The following is a 14,597-nucleotide window of genomic DNA, read 5'->3' on the forward strand; positions in this document are numbered from 1 at the left end:
CACTGAAGCCCACTAATGATTACATGAGTGAGATTAGAACTGGTCCTTCTGAAGCCAAAAGCTGCAGGAGTGAAGTTGGAAAGAGATCCTCATGATTCCCCTCCCCTGGTGAACATGCAGAGGATACCATAGTCCAGGCTAACAACCTGACTATGGTCTCTCTGGGAGACTCCATTCAGAGATGCTCAGATAAGCTGTGTCTAGATTCTGAGCCCAGAGACTGCAGAATGGGAAGGTTATGGCTTTAAGCCATTAAGTGTTGAGGCAATTTGTTATGCAGCAATAGATATCAAAGAGAGCCCTTGACTAAAGAAATGTCCTCCCAGGAGCACTACATGGTCGTGTTTGCCATGTGGCCTGAGAAGCAGCCCAGTGAGACTTCAGTGAGAGGTGCACTGAATGTGAAGAAGTTCCAGGTGACCTCTCATGTCTTGGAAGCATGTCAAAATGGAGGAGGCTTTCAGCTCAATTCTAGTTTGATTATCAGTGTCCTGAAATGGAAGCATGTGGAATCTTCCACAATGCAGTCTTACTGCCTAGTTCTGGTGGGAAACTAAAAGCCTTGGCAATAGCCTGTATTGTTTTGGGGCCTCAGGAGCCTCACATGGCCCAGCACCTAATTGCAAGGTATCCCAACCTCAACACTAAAATTTTTCTGTGACAACCTAAGGATTTGGAGCACAACATTTATTCCCCCATGGGAGACTTCTGCCCGAACCCTCTCTCTTTCTCTCCCTCATTTTAAAATTCAATACATTTATTTTAAATATCATGAAATGTTTTCTACAAAAGAGCACTACATTCTGCACACTGCTCTGAACAAATGCCAGGACCTGTGGACTATGACTTCCCTCCCTGTCCCCCCCCCCACGCACCAAATGTAAGAGTGACCACGAAGGTGTTCACCATAATTACATGGAAGGACTTTTTTTAAACCATCAATGAACAAAAAAGAAAATTCACTCACTCTGCTGCTCTTTCAAAATTTCAATGTTAGTTTTTGCATGCCATCCTCCCGACCCTGTTTGTAAGGGACTGGAGCACTACATCTGGTAAATAGCAAAGATTTCACTACACCTCAAATGCACAACACCTATGAAGCAGAAGAATGTTAGCCTTTTAAACAGAAGCAGATAAAAAAGAAAAAGATGCAAGACTCCTTCAGTTCTTCACCAGTCTTAGAAAAACTTTCCAGTTGTTTCAATATCAGCACTGATGTTTAATATGCACTCGGGGCCACTGCTGTCTGGGACTGAGACACTGGCATGGTAGTATGTCTGAAGTACATTAATATTCTTGCCTGCTTTTCTAGTCACAGCCCCAGCATTCTTGCTGTGAAGCAGAATGTGCGATTCAACCATCTCATCTGTGTTTCTAGATCTTTTATATGCTTATTCCTCTTCCATATCCTCTAAAGGGCATTTACCAAATTCACCACTGGTTTCAGAGTTGGAGAAGGCTTCCTCTGGCTGTTTGGTTTCCATTTTCTTGTTTTAAACAGATGTAGTAATCTAGAGGCTGCAAACAAGTGGGGGACAGGAAGACATTGATGGTGGTGCAGCGGAGGAACAGAGGATCTCTTTTTACAACACACACACATATATATACATACATACATATATATATATATATATATATATATATATATATATATATATATATGTGTGTGTGTGTGTGTGTGTGTGTGTGTGTGTGTGTGTGTGTGTGTATGTGTGCATATATATAAATATATATATCTGTATCTATATCTATATATACATATATATATGGCTTATTTATGACTTAAGTTTTTATGAACTCTCCTCCTATTGCCTCCCCTCCTCCATCCACCCACCAATCCTATAACTTTTAACCTACTAGTATCATTTTAAGCAGGTTCCTTGTGGACTGCATCCATTTCCTGCATGTTTAGTTATTCTAGAAAGTTATGTCTACAAACTGGTGGATTTGGTCCATTTATATTTAGTGTGAAAATTTATTAATAATGGTTGGATTTGGGCTCATTGATTTATTTGTGTTTGGTATTCTTCATTTCCCCTTTCCTTTTTTGTTATTAATTACTTCATATTCTTTAGTATTCTAGTTTTTTTTAACCATATAACTTTGTATATCTTCTTTAGGATTGAAATATAGAAAGACGTATGAAGATTTTTATACTAAGTTAGATAGGTTAGATAAGTAGATAATAAAGATATTAGATAAATAAATGATAATCATATTTTTACCATTTAAAAATAAGCTGACTGCAACCATATAAGTCTTTTTAATTTTCCCCCTATTACGATGAATTTGTTATCTGCATTCCATCAACGTACACTAAAACCTCAAAAAACCCTCTATAATACTTGCTGTTAACTACCACATATATGAAAGAATATGAGAGTATATTCCATTATAGTTACCCAGCTATTTACCACTTCTGGTAGTCTTTATTAGAAAAGTTCCAGGTTCCCATTTGACATAGTTTCTTTTTCATCTCTTACTATTTAAAAAACAAAAATCAGCTCTGCATTTATGTGTGCAAATATCTGTTTATCATTAGCATCTTAGCATAAGCTCTGCAACAAGGTTTTCCTTAATAATTTCAAATTAAATTAGTTTCCAATTTTGACACTATATTCCTTAGTAGATAGAACTTTTAGTTGTTTTTAATGCCATATCTTTGGGGAATGGTTTGATGTCTCACAGTGCTCTTGCTAAAGCAAACTGTGACCCAAATGCCCAAATGTATCACCTAAGGCATCTCATTTTCTCCCTAGGAATAATTTAATCAGAGGACACAATTCTTGCACCCATTACCCTCTAGATTGTAGGAAGGCAAACGTGCTGTCATTTACCAGTATTACTAGTCTTGTCAGTGTGGCAGCTGATGGGCAATAAAATATGGCTTTCAATGCAAAGTGGTCCAAATATTTACATTGATGGAATTTTTTAAAAAACTTCCTTGCATCCCTAACAATGAAGGGATGTAGCTATAAGGGTGAGTCATGTGTTAACTCACCCATTAGTGAAAGTTATAAAGAAGCCAAACTAATAAAACCAAAACAATATGGTCATTAAAAGGAGTCATGAAAAGTAGCATCTTAAGTGGGAGTTTTGCAGGAGTGGGGCTGGTGTGAAGACACCCACTCCCAGACATTTCCTTTTCATTTCAAGAACATTAAGGAGAATGTAATAAGACTAATGGTAAAGCTGCCCTCTCTCCATCTGCTTCTTCTTTAGTCTCCCCTCTTCTAATTGATACTACAACGCATAAATAAAAAGACCCAACTGATGGCCAACCTGTAGGCTGCTTACACTGAACTGGGAATACGTTATAAAATTAATAGCAAGACCTTTTAGCTGTTTACAAATCTGACCACCAAACTTCAGGAAACTAATTATTTAGATGCTTAAGTAGCAAAATAAGGAGAATTTAGGGCACTTTTCTTCCTGGTTTTCCTTCTGGCTGTGATCTGTCATGTCAAATGAGGCTTTTTAAAACATGAACAAAAAATTATCACTCCATGTTCCCAGTAAGACACTGAAGAAATTGCATGCAGGACCTAAGGATGCCTCATTACCAGGACTGTTCAAGAGCCTTGTAGGATTTTTATGGCCAGTTAATAGAGATCATACTGAAGACAGAGCAATTATTTCTGCCTGAAAAATAAACAAAATACAGACATAGGGTATTTTATTTGGCATTTTTGAGCCAAAAGGAGGTTTACTAGGCTAGCTTTATAACTTATGGATCCTCACAAGGTCATAGAGTAAGTAATAAATGTGGACAGATGGTGATGATTTATGATTATTTTCTCCCTATAAATTCTTTTAACTACTCAAAATAATGTCAGATAATTATACTAGAGAGACTACATAAAATATATGAAGAAAACATTTATAAATATATTCTTGAAATCACTGTCACCATAACCTCAAGGTATTTGGCATTTCAAATAGTCCCAGAGGAATCCTGCAGAAGTTCTGTGCATGTGTACGTGTCTGCACACATGTATGTGCTAAGTACCTACCCAAGTGCATATGAATGAATTTGTGTTTGCATGCATTCATGTGTCTCTGCATGTGTGTGTGTGTAAGTGTATTCATGCACAGATACACGTTTGTGTATACTCGTGTATAAGTGCATATATGTGTTTATGTTCATGTGTGTATGAGTGCATGCATTTGTGTGCTTTTGTGCATATTTACATATGCCTTTTTGTGACTGTGCATGAGTACATATGTGTCTATACACACACACACATTTATATGAATTTGTGGGTGCCAGTGTATGTGTGTGATTGGGTGTGTTCATTCATATTCAGTGTGTATGTGAGTATATGTGTGTATATATGCATGCATTTTTGTGTGCCTGTGTGCATGTACACTTGCATGTTGATGTTCACATGTGTTTACATATAAGAATTCATGTTGTATATTTGTGTGTGGTGTAGTTGAATGTAAAACAGCACCAAATGTTCATATAGTTGAACCCTTAGTTCCCAGCTGGTGGCACTCTTTGAGGAAGTTATGGATCCTTTAGAAAGGGGAGCCCTGTTGGAGAAAGTGGATCACTTGGGGCAAGCATTGAGGTTCTATAGCCCAACCTCACTTCCCATTAACTCTCTGCTTTCTGACTGCAGAGGGAATGTGATGAGCTGGTGCCTGCTCCTGCCACCATGCCACCCCAAGCATGAAATTTCCCCTCTAAACTGTGAGTCTAGTTAAATCCTTTCCTTTATTCAAGTAGCTTCTGATCAACTATTTGTTCACAAAAATTAGAAAGTAAATAATACAGAAAATTCATAACACTGATTGATAAACCTGCCCATGTAGTGTTTAGTCTTTGGAACTAGTTTGCAGGAGCAATGTTGAAGAGTTTGCTACTTCAGATGAAGAAGCCTTGGAATACAGTAAGCAGAGCTTAAGGAGCCATGCTGGTGGAGAGCTGGAAGTCCAAAGTGCCAAGACAATTGTGGACTGTCGAGTCTAGGCTCATGAGGTTTCAGAAGAGAACAAGGACTCTATCAAGAACTGGACTGTAGTGTTCATGTGATATTCTGACAAAGAAACTGATTGCATTGTGCCCATGTATTGAGAACTTGAGTGAGGTTAAAATTAAAGCTAATGGGTGAATGTGTTTGGTGGAAGAGATGTCAAAGCAGAATAACAATGAGTCTGTGGAATGGTTTCTGTTGACTGCTCATTCAAATCTATAGGGAAAGGGAGCAAAATGCACATCACAGAGATAAAATCATGAGGATTTACATGGAAAGAAATGTGAGAAGGCTTAAATTTCTGAGATGTACTGTATGAAGCTGGGAAGATGATGCCTGAGCTATACTGGAGACCCCAGGATGTTGGAGATGCAAGGACTATGGGACATCTGCCAAACAAAGCTGCAGCCTGTGAACAGATCCTGCAAAATAAAAAGAAGACTGTGTGCTGCAGGCAGCAGAGCTGCAGGAATGGGTAGCCTCATCACAGAGCTCAGATACTGGAATGCAGCTGCATTTGCATGTATGTGCTCACTCATGGTGCATATGTTTGTGCACAAACATGTGTATACTTTTTATTTTTATTGACAACTTCTATACTTACAGACAATAAACCATATTTCCCTCCCCTCCCCCATTTCTCCCTTCACAACTCTGCTCTACATCATACCCCTTCCTTTCTCCATTAGTCTCTCTTTGAATTTGATGTCATCATCTTTTTCTACTATTATGAGGGCCTTGTGAGGTATTGCTAGGCACTGTGAGGTCCTGGATATCGAAGCCAATTTCTATCTGGACAGTTTTATTAAAAGGGGTAGTGCCCTTTCTTTTGGCTCTTACATTGTTTCTGCCACCTCTTCTGCAATGGACCCTGAGCCTTGGAGGGTGTGATAGAGATGTTTCAGTGCTGGACACTCCTCCATCACTTCTCAGAATTGTGTTAACTTTTGGGTCATCCCAGTGGTCACTGACATCTGAAAAGAGAAGCTTCTCTAATCAGAAGTGAGAATAGCATTAATATGTGAATATGAAGATTAAGTGTAGTGCTTTAAGGGCAATTTGGTGAGAATAATATATGCATTTATCCAGACAAGAGCCGGTTTTATACACCTAAGGATCATGACCTCCCCTGTGGTAGGCTTTTGATTTGGTTTTCAGTACCAGGCATGTATTCCCTCCCATAGAACAGGCCTTCAATCCAATTAGAGAGCAGTTTGTTTCCCCCAGAGCAGACATGCCACTATTGCACTCATTAGGTCATTTGGCCTGTCTGGCTAAACTTGAGGCTTTCAGTGTCCACTGTTTTCACAGCTGATGACTTCTGTCTCCCATAGGGCTCCATACAGTGCAGCTTTTTCCAGCTTTCAGTTTACTGGTCTACATGGAGAATGTTTTTCTGCTCAGCACCAGCTTGATTTCTCAGTGACTTTGCCACTCAGGCATGTGAAGTCTTTAGCAATAGCATCTCCTTCTCAAGGTAAACCAAGGGTCTTGGCAATAGCCTGTAATGTTTTGGAGGCAACAGGGACCTTCCTGGCCATAACTCACTGGAAGGTATCCCATCCCTGGCACTGAAAATTTTCTAGTAACAATCTATGGCTTCTAGATGTGCCATTATCCCAAAAGGTAGGTTTTCATATGTCTTATTCAAAATATCTTGAATTTTGATTGACCCCCAACCCTTATGTGTATGCTTTTGTGTATAACATGTAATTGAATGTGTGAGCATTTGTATGTGTCTGGATACATGTGCATGCTTATGTATATGAGTGCATGTGTAGGTGCTTGTGTGCATGAGTGTACAAAAACATGCATGGGCACATGTGTTTGTGACTGCATATATAGGCACATGTGTATGTTTTATGTATATATATGTATATGTTACATGCACTTATACATGCATATGCATGTGTGTGGCTGTGTGTGTGCATTTCTGTATATGGTTGTGTATGTCCATCTGTGTATGAGTTTGTTCATGCATGTATGTGCCTGAATATGCATGCTAGTATGACTGTTTGTGTATTTATGTATGCATGTGTGTGTATACATGAATATGTATGTACATTTTGTTCTGTATGCTGATGTGCATGTTTATGTTGTTTATATACACATGTATATATGCATGAGTGCATGTTTGTATATATGATGCATGTATGTGTGCATATGTGTGAGGGTTGCATTATGTGTGTTTTATGAAATATAAAGTTTCTTTTGTCTGAAGTTTCTATACTTACCCTGGCTAGGCAGATGCTGACCCTAAACTTTGATTGGCAATTACATATGACCTTGATGGATACAAATGGGAAACAACAATTTAATGAGTGTAGTAAAAGGTATCCTTGAAGATAAAATCCATAGCTTACCAGCTTTTGCTGTCTGGCATCGTATTCTTGGACATAGCCCTCTCATAAGACCTTCAGACTATCCATACAGGATCTGACTCATCCCCAAGAGGAAACTCATCAGCATTTCTTTATTGAAAGTGTCACTGTCTGGGGCTGTGGCTAAGGAAGTAATGAGTTATGGATTTTCATATTGCCAAGGAATAACATTCACATTCTCCTGCATCCATGTTCATGTGATTACAATGAAAGTTAAATGTCTAGATTTTACTAGATATGATAATTATTCTCAAAGTGACATGTTTATGGAAATTGTCAAGTCTAAAATGATGAAGTGAAGAACCATTGGCCACTAAGCTAGAAAGAGCTCAACAATCTGTTGGTTAAATTGTCCTATATATGTTCTCCTGGCTTAGTGCCATGTGAGTTAAGAACTGGAAAGAATATGGATTTAGAAATACTAGATTATCATTTTATTAACCACATGTGGTTTTTCATTGTAAAAATAGGAATGTAAAATTTTTTCTAATAGTACTTGGATCAGGGTTAAATGAAGAGAAGTAAACACGTTTTGTAAAGATCTTTTTTTCACTGTAGTGGTGAAAAATATTATGCATAGAAGTACACAGATGCTATATCTTTCCTAAGTCTACACAGAAATTTTCCCAAAGAGGGGCAGATAACCTGTACTTTAAACTCTAAGAAGGAAGCATAGTAAAGTAAGCCGGAAGCCACAAGGGGAAAATATCAAGCTGCAACAAATGAATGCAGAAATACCGTAGGCCATTAGAGCACGCGATGAGGCTAGTGAGCAGTAACAGTGACTCCTGCAACAAGTACTCCAACTGCTGCAGGTGCTCACAAAACAAAACATCAGGAAGAGATCCAGTGCTGGTGACAATAACACAACAGCTGACAAAAGATCCAAGGCAAATGGGAGGTAAGCGAGGCCAGAACTGACCTATGTAGACTAGGAAGAGTGATTGCTGGAGATCACAATGAGAAAAAAGGTATCACAAGGGAGAATTAAACAGGATTAGTTACAATAAATAAGGCTGGTTGCTCTTATCACTTCTCATATCCCAGTGTGTGAATATGCCAAGTTTCTTTCACCCATGAGGAATCTTGTACAGATGTTCCAGTGGGTGGCTGTCCTCCAGGTGGTCATTCAGAGATCCAGCCAAGCCTGTTCCAGACAGGGGCCTCTCAAAGCCTCAACTTCTGGTAGAATGACTGGCAAGAGGAAAGGAAAATGCAGATTATGTATGTTACACTAGGGGTCAATCAGAAATGGTACATATCCCCTGTGCCCACATTCCACTGCTGAAAAGTTGTTTCAAGGCAAGTTACAATGGCTTCCTTAAATAGAACATTGCCTCTGTCACACCCAGCCATTGTACTAGCAGTTTAACACCAGCAGAAACACAATCTTTGTTCATTATACAAGATTGTCCGCTCAGAGTGAACTGAATCCTGTGGAGCACCGTGCGTTGGGGAGGGAGGGGGGTGAGGGATCATTCTAGTGGATGCATTCAACAAAGCATTCCTGAAAAATTGACTTTAAACCAGAGCCCCAAAGAAAGTCTTGGAGGCTACCCCTCAGAGACAATGTGGGAGAAAACTCCACATGGGGAGAGGAACATTAATCAGAAGACAGAATGATGGAACAGCATGGCACATCTAGATACATAAAGGGTGATGGGAAGGAAACTTAGAGAAGAGAGCTTCTGCGTGAAGTAAGGCCATGCTGAAAGAACCGAGCAAGTTTTAGTATAAGACAGGGCTCCACAGAAGATTTTAAAACAGGAGACTGAATTGTAGAAGAAAAGCTCAAATAGAAGTATAGAAGAGTAGGGGCAAGAACAGCAGAATGAGGGTTCTGCAGCAGTCTCAGAAGGAAATCAGGAAAATTCAGATAGACGCAGTAGTGGTCAGGGCAGTGGGCAGGATTAGCCAGCCAGTGTTTTGTTGGCCCTAACACTGACCTAAGGCTGGTGATCCCAAGCTGACACCACTCCTTCTTTCCCCTCAACAAAGTCTCTTCCTTTCAACTCCATGTTCCTATAACCTCACTGGTCCTTGCTAAGTAACAAGAGACTTAATTTCCTTTTGTAAGATTCTATCAAGGTGATGGATAAACGCTATCTTTTGTGTAAGAATTAACAACAGAGGAACAATTGGAAACTGGCAAAAACTGAAAAGCACATTAATTTTTTAACAGGAACTTCCTGGATGTTTTTATGAAGGCCACCTTAGGTATCTCCTTTATTTCTGCATATTGTATTACCACAGACCTTACAGACCAGTAAATTTAATGAAGCAGACTTTTTCCAAGAAAAAAAGACATCGCTTCACCTGCTTTGGGTGCAGACACTTCCCCGTGCCTGCACTGTCCCACTGGCAGCAGTGGCTGTTTCAGGGACAGCACCGTTCCCGGTTACTGAGCACGACTTGTTGTTTCTGATTGACAGGATAAGTTTGAACAGAAGTATTGAATCCTCCCATTTCCGAAGTATTTCTCATAGAGGCTTGAGCAGTTTGTATTGTCAATAAAGAAACTGCCAAATTACTTGTACACTGGGGAGAAAAAAAGAATCAAATAGAAAAATCAATGAGACTTAACTGAGACAGTCTATGACCCTTTTCATTACTTGTCAATTAAACCACCAGACTTAATGGTTGCTATGGCTAAATATATGTATATAGCTGATAAGTATTGGCACAAATAAATAGATTAGTGAATATGAAGCTGGAATGTACTTTTGTGGCTTCATTTATTTCTTTCCAGTTCCTAACCCCTTCCCCTCATCTGTTCCCTAAAGACAAATATTGTTTTCTGTTCTCTAAGAAGCATAGCATCAGCCTCTAAGCAGAATTGTTAGTCAGGTTTTTCTGTAGAAAGGGCATTAAGCTTACAGATAATGAGCTCCGCATTGGCTCAGGTCCTTGTGTGGATGGGTTAAATTAACTCTATGTCGCCATCTATTTCCTGTGTATGAAATGACTGCAAGGCATCATCACAGTGTCCAAAGCTTTGGAAGTTGTCTTCATTCTTCTACGAATTATACCAAGTGCAGGGGGAAATCAAATTCTGCAGTGAGTCCATTCAATAGACATTTGTTGAATGCCTGCTGTGAGCCTGGCAGCATTCGAGATAAAATGAGGCAGGAAGTGAAGATAAACAGAAACCCACATCTACACAAGAAGTGTATAATCTAGCCAGAAAGCCATCCAGGATGATCTCAGAAAGGAAGGAGCAGAGTAAGGAGACATTTGAAAAGATATATCCAATTGGTTTATGATCTGTGATTGCTGGCTAAAACGAACTAAGCATTTCCTGGGTAGGCACGAGGCTAAGCCCTTTTACATGAAGAATATTTAAGCCATTTTAGCTTACTTCCAAATGAGACAACTAAAGGTCAGAAAGGGTAGAAAATTGTGCCAAATATGAGATGTAGATTTCATGTCTCATTCCAGACTGTGCTTTGATACTACTTTTGGGCATCTGGGGCAGGAAAAAGAGGATGAAGACTTGACTGAGGTGTCAAGTGAAGATGATTAAAATAGCAGTGGATTTGCCAAACAGGTGAAACAACTCCCATGTTCATTTTTTTTAAAATTATTTATTTATTTATTTGAGAGCGACAGACACAGAGAGAAAGACAGATAGAGGGAGAGAGAGAGAATGGGCGCGCCAGGGCTTCCAGCCTCTGCAAACGAACTCCAGACGCGTGCGCCCCCTTGTGCATCTGGCTAACGTGGGACCTGGGGAACCGAGCCTCGAACCAGGGTTCTTAGGCTTCACAGGCAAGCGCTTAACCGCTAAGCCATCTCTCCAGCCTTCCCATGTTCATTTTTAAAAAAATATTCCTATTTATTTTTTATTTGAGAGACAGATGGACAGAAGGAGCGAATGAGCTTATGAGTGCCAGGGTCTCTTGCCACACTGCAAATGAACTCTAGGTGCATGTACCACTTTGTGCATCTGGTATTACTTGGGAACTGTGGAACTGAACCCAAGCTGTTAGACTTTGCAATCAAGTGCCTTTAACTGCTGAGCCATCTCTCCAGCCCAAATTCTTTCTTTTTCTTTTCTTTTTTCCAATGATGATTACTGAACACAGGGCTTTACACCTGCTAGGCAAATGCTCATCCAGTGAGCTAAGCCCCCAAGCCCCCCAATTTTATTTTTTGTTTGGATTTTCAAGGTAGAGTCTCACTCTCTAGCCCAGGATGACCTGGATTTCACTATGTAGTCTCAGAGTGGCCCCAAACAGCGATCTTCCTACCTCTGCCTGCTGAGTGCTAGGATTAAAGGCATGCACCATTAAGCCTGACTTCCATAATTTTTTAATATAGAGAGTTAGTTTGGGGCCAAGATCTGTTAATCAGTAAATGAAAAAATATATCAGTGCCATATTAAAAAGTTGATGATTCTGTTTAGTTTAAATTTTGTTGATTTGAGTGAATAAAAGAACTCTAGTAGACTCCTTACGTTGAAAACATCTTATTCTATAGAAAAGTTGACTTGGTCATTCATTAACTCATTCATTCATATATAATGAAAACTAGGCTGGAGAGATGACTTAGTAGTTGAGGTGCTTGCCTGCAAAGCCAAAGAACCCAGGTTCAATTCTCCAGGACCCATGTAAGTCAGATGCACAAAGTACACACACCTCTGGAGTTCATTTGCAGTGGCTGGAGGCCCTGGTGCACTCATTCTTTCTCTCTCTCTCTTTCTTTCTCTCACACACACAAATAAATAAAAATAAGTGGTGTTAAAATGGCATTACTGTTTCAATCCCTGTATAAATTTTGTAAATAAATGTGCATTCAATTCCCATGATAGCCTGTGGCATTGGTAATATATTCCATTATTTTACAGATAATAAAACTAAGGTAAAGAGAGGTTATGCAACCTCGCCATAAATCTCCTAATAATTAAGTGGTATACATGGTTGGCATTTGAACCCAGGCAGATATGGGTAGCATTTATGACCACAGCTACTATGAACACTGCTTCCACAGAAATGATCCAGAGCTACTGGAATTTTATCTTGACATGAATCTCCTCTCCAGTTTCTAGGGCTAATCATGTTCCCTCTTGGGTTATTTTAAGGAAGTTTAGGTCAGCAGATTGGGCTTGCCCTGCCCATGAACTGCCTGAGTTTTGAGAATTGGACATTGCCCTTGCTTTTATAATCAAGCCTTTTTACTTATTTTCTTGAGGAACTTTCTCTTCCTGTGTCCTGTTCTTTCATGCCAGTGAAAGGCTTTGATTAGATTATTTCACTAGAAACTATACCTGAAAATCTTGGTTCTGCTTGCTCTTCTTCATTGATTCTAGGTTTCTGGAAACCCTGGAGAAGTGGGTTTTATAAAGATTTCCTTGGCCCCAGCCTCCTCGAGCTGTCCAGCTGTCACTTGCTCTCTGTGTGCTCTCTCATCATTGTGTCCTGGTCAGCTTCTGGGGCAGCACAGGGTCTCCTTTACAGCTGATTCTCTTTCCTACTTCTCTGGCATCAGGCCAACCTAGAGGACAAATGCATTCAGCTTTTAGATTTGATGTAGGTAACTTTATATGCCTAAATTTACATTAACAATTTTCAAACATATGCAATGTATTTTGATCATAATCTCCCTTCCGTTACTTTCTTATGTCACCCATCCCTCTTCCACTAAACCCCTTCTTTCCACCTGGTTCTTCTATTTTCATGTTCTTTTTGGGGGTGGTTCCTCTATCATCCATGACAACATGCTTATGGGCCCAGTATTGTGTAGGTAATGACAGCCACTGTGAATCATGAATATAGCATTTTGTGCCCAAAAGACAACTTTCCAAAGCACTCCACCCCATCCTTTAGCTCTTACATGCTTTCTGCCACCTCTTATTGGAGAGTTCAGCAAATGCCCACTGGTGCAATAGTGGCATGACTGCTATACGGGTAAGTAACTGCTCACTGATTAGATCAGGCCTACATCATGGAAGAGAATTTGTGCTTGGTCCTGAAATCTTTATCAAAAGCCTATGCTTTGGGGAGTGGTTGGGAGAGGACAGTTATAAGCCCTAGAGGGAAGCTACTACCATTGTTAGGCTAAATGGGTATTTTGTGCTCATCAAATTTTCCTCTAAATGTTTATGTTAGTGCTCATATATGAGTGCTGCCCCCACCTTTGTCCCGAGAAGCTTCTATTTTCAGATGGTGGTGACTACTGCAAAGATTCAAAACTCATCAAGGTGCTGAGAAGTGGCAAATGGGTGCTCAGCACTGAATGAGACATCTCTGTCATACCCTGCAGGACTCAGGGATCATTGAAGATGTGGTGCAATAACATAAATGACATGGGCGGAAGAAGGTATAGGAAAACAGAGAATATGACAGAAAAGGAAAGAGGAAGATAAAAAGGAAGTAAATGAATGAACCAAGAGGAGGAAAGGAGGGAAACAGAGAGAGGAGAGAAACAAATGTTAGGGGGAGAAGGAGAAGTAAAGATATGAAGAGAATGAAACCTGCCATTTCTTGAAAAAATAAATAAGTAAAGCTTCTAAAATAAAAGCCAATAAGCATTCCTAGTTAGGAGATATTATCTTACTAGTTACCTGATGGGAGAAAAATAGTCTTGATGAACTCAAATGTTGCATAAATAATGTGAACAAATTATGGAAATTTTTTGCCATGCTGTTTCTAAGAATGGCTTCTAAGTATTGTCACTACATGTTCAATTTCATACTTTCTCCTCTCCCAAAAGATACTTTCTGCTTCTGCTTGGATTTTAGTGGCCTATTGGGAGAAGTTGTCTTGTTTCCACAAGCTGTACTATGACATAAAAACAGCTCAGGGAGTGCCTATGTAATGCCAAAACCAGCACTATTTTGATGGAAAGTTTTAATCAGGAAAACATGTGTATTAAAACCAGGTGTGGTGGCACATGCCTTTAATCCCAGAACTCAGGAAGCAGAGGTAGGAGGATCACCATGAGGTTGAGGCCACCCTGATACTGATACTACATAGTGAATTCTAGGTCAGCCTGGGCTAGAGTGAGATCCTACTCAAAAAAAAAAAACAAAAAAAAACCAAAAAAAGTAAACCTATATTGATCCTTTTTACTCATTTGTTTGCTAAGTGCTTGTTGGTACACAGGAGCAATGAGATACTTAGCCTAAGCTTAAACATGACATCTCCTTTCAGACAGGGTCCCAAACTATTGCAGAGTAAGAGATATTTACACCATTAACTATGATCCAGATAAGTGATACAATGAGAAAATAAGAGAT

This window comes from Jaculus jaculus, chromosome 5 (genome assembly GCF_020740685.1).
Source record: "Jaculus jaculus isolate mJacJac1 chromosome 5, mJacJac1.mat.Y.cur, whole genome shotgun sequence".
Taxonomy (NCBI): Eukaryota; Metazoa; Chordata; class Mammalia; order Rodentia; family Dipodidae; genus Jaculus; species Jaculus jaculus.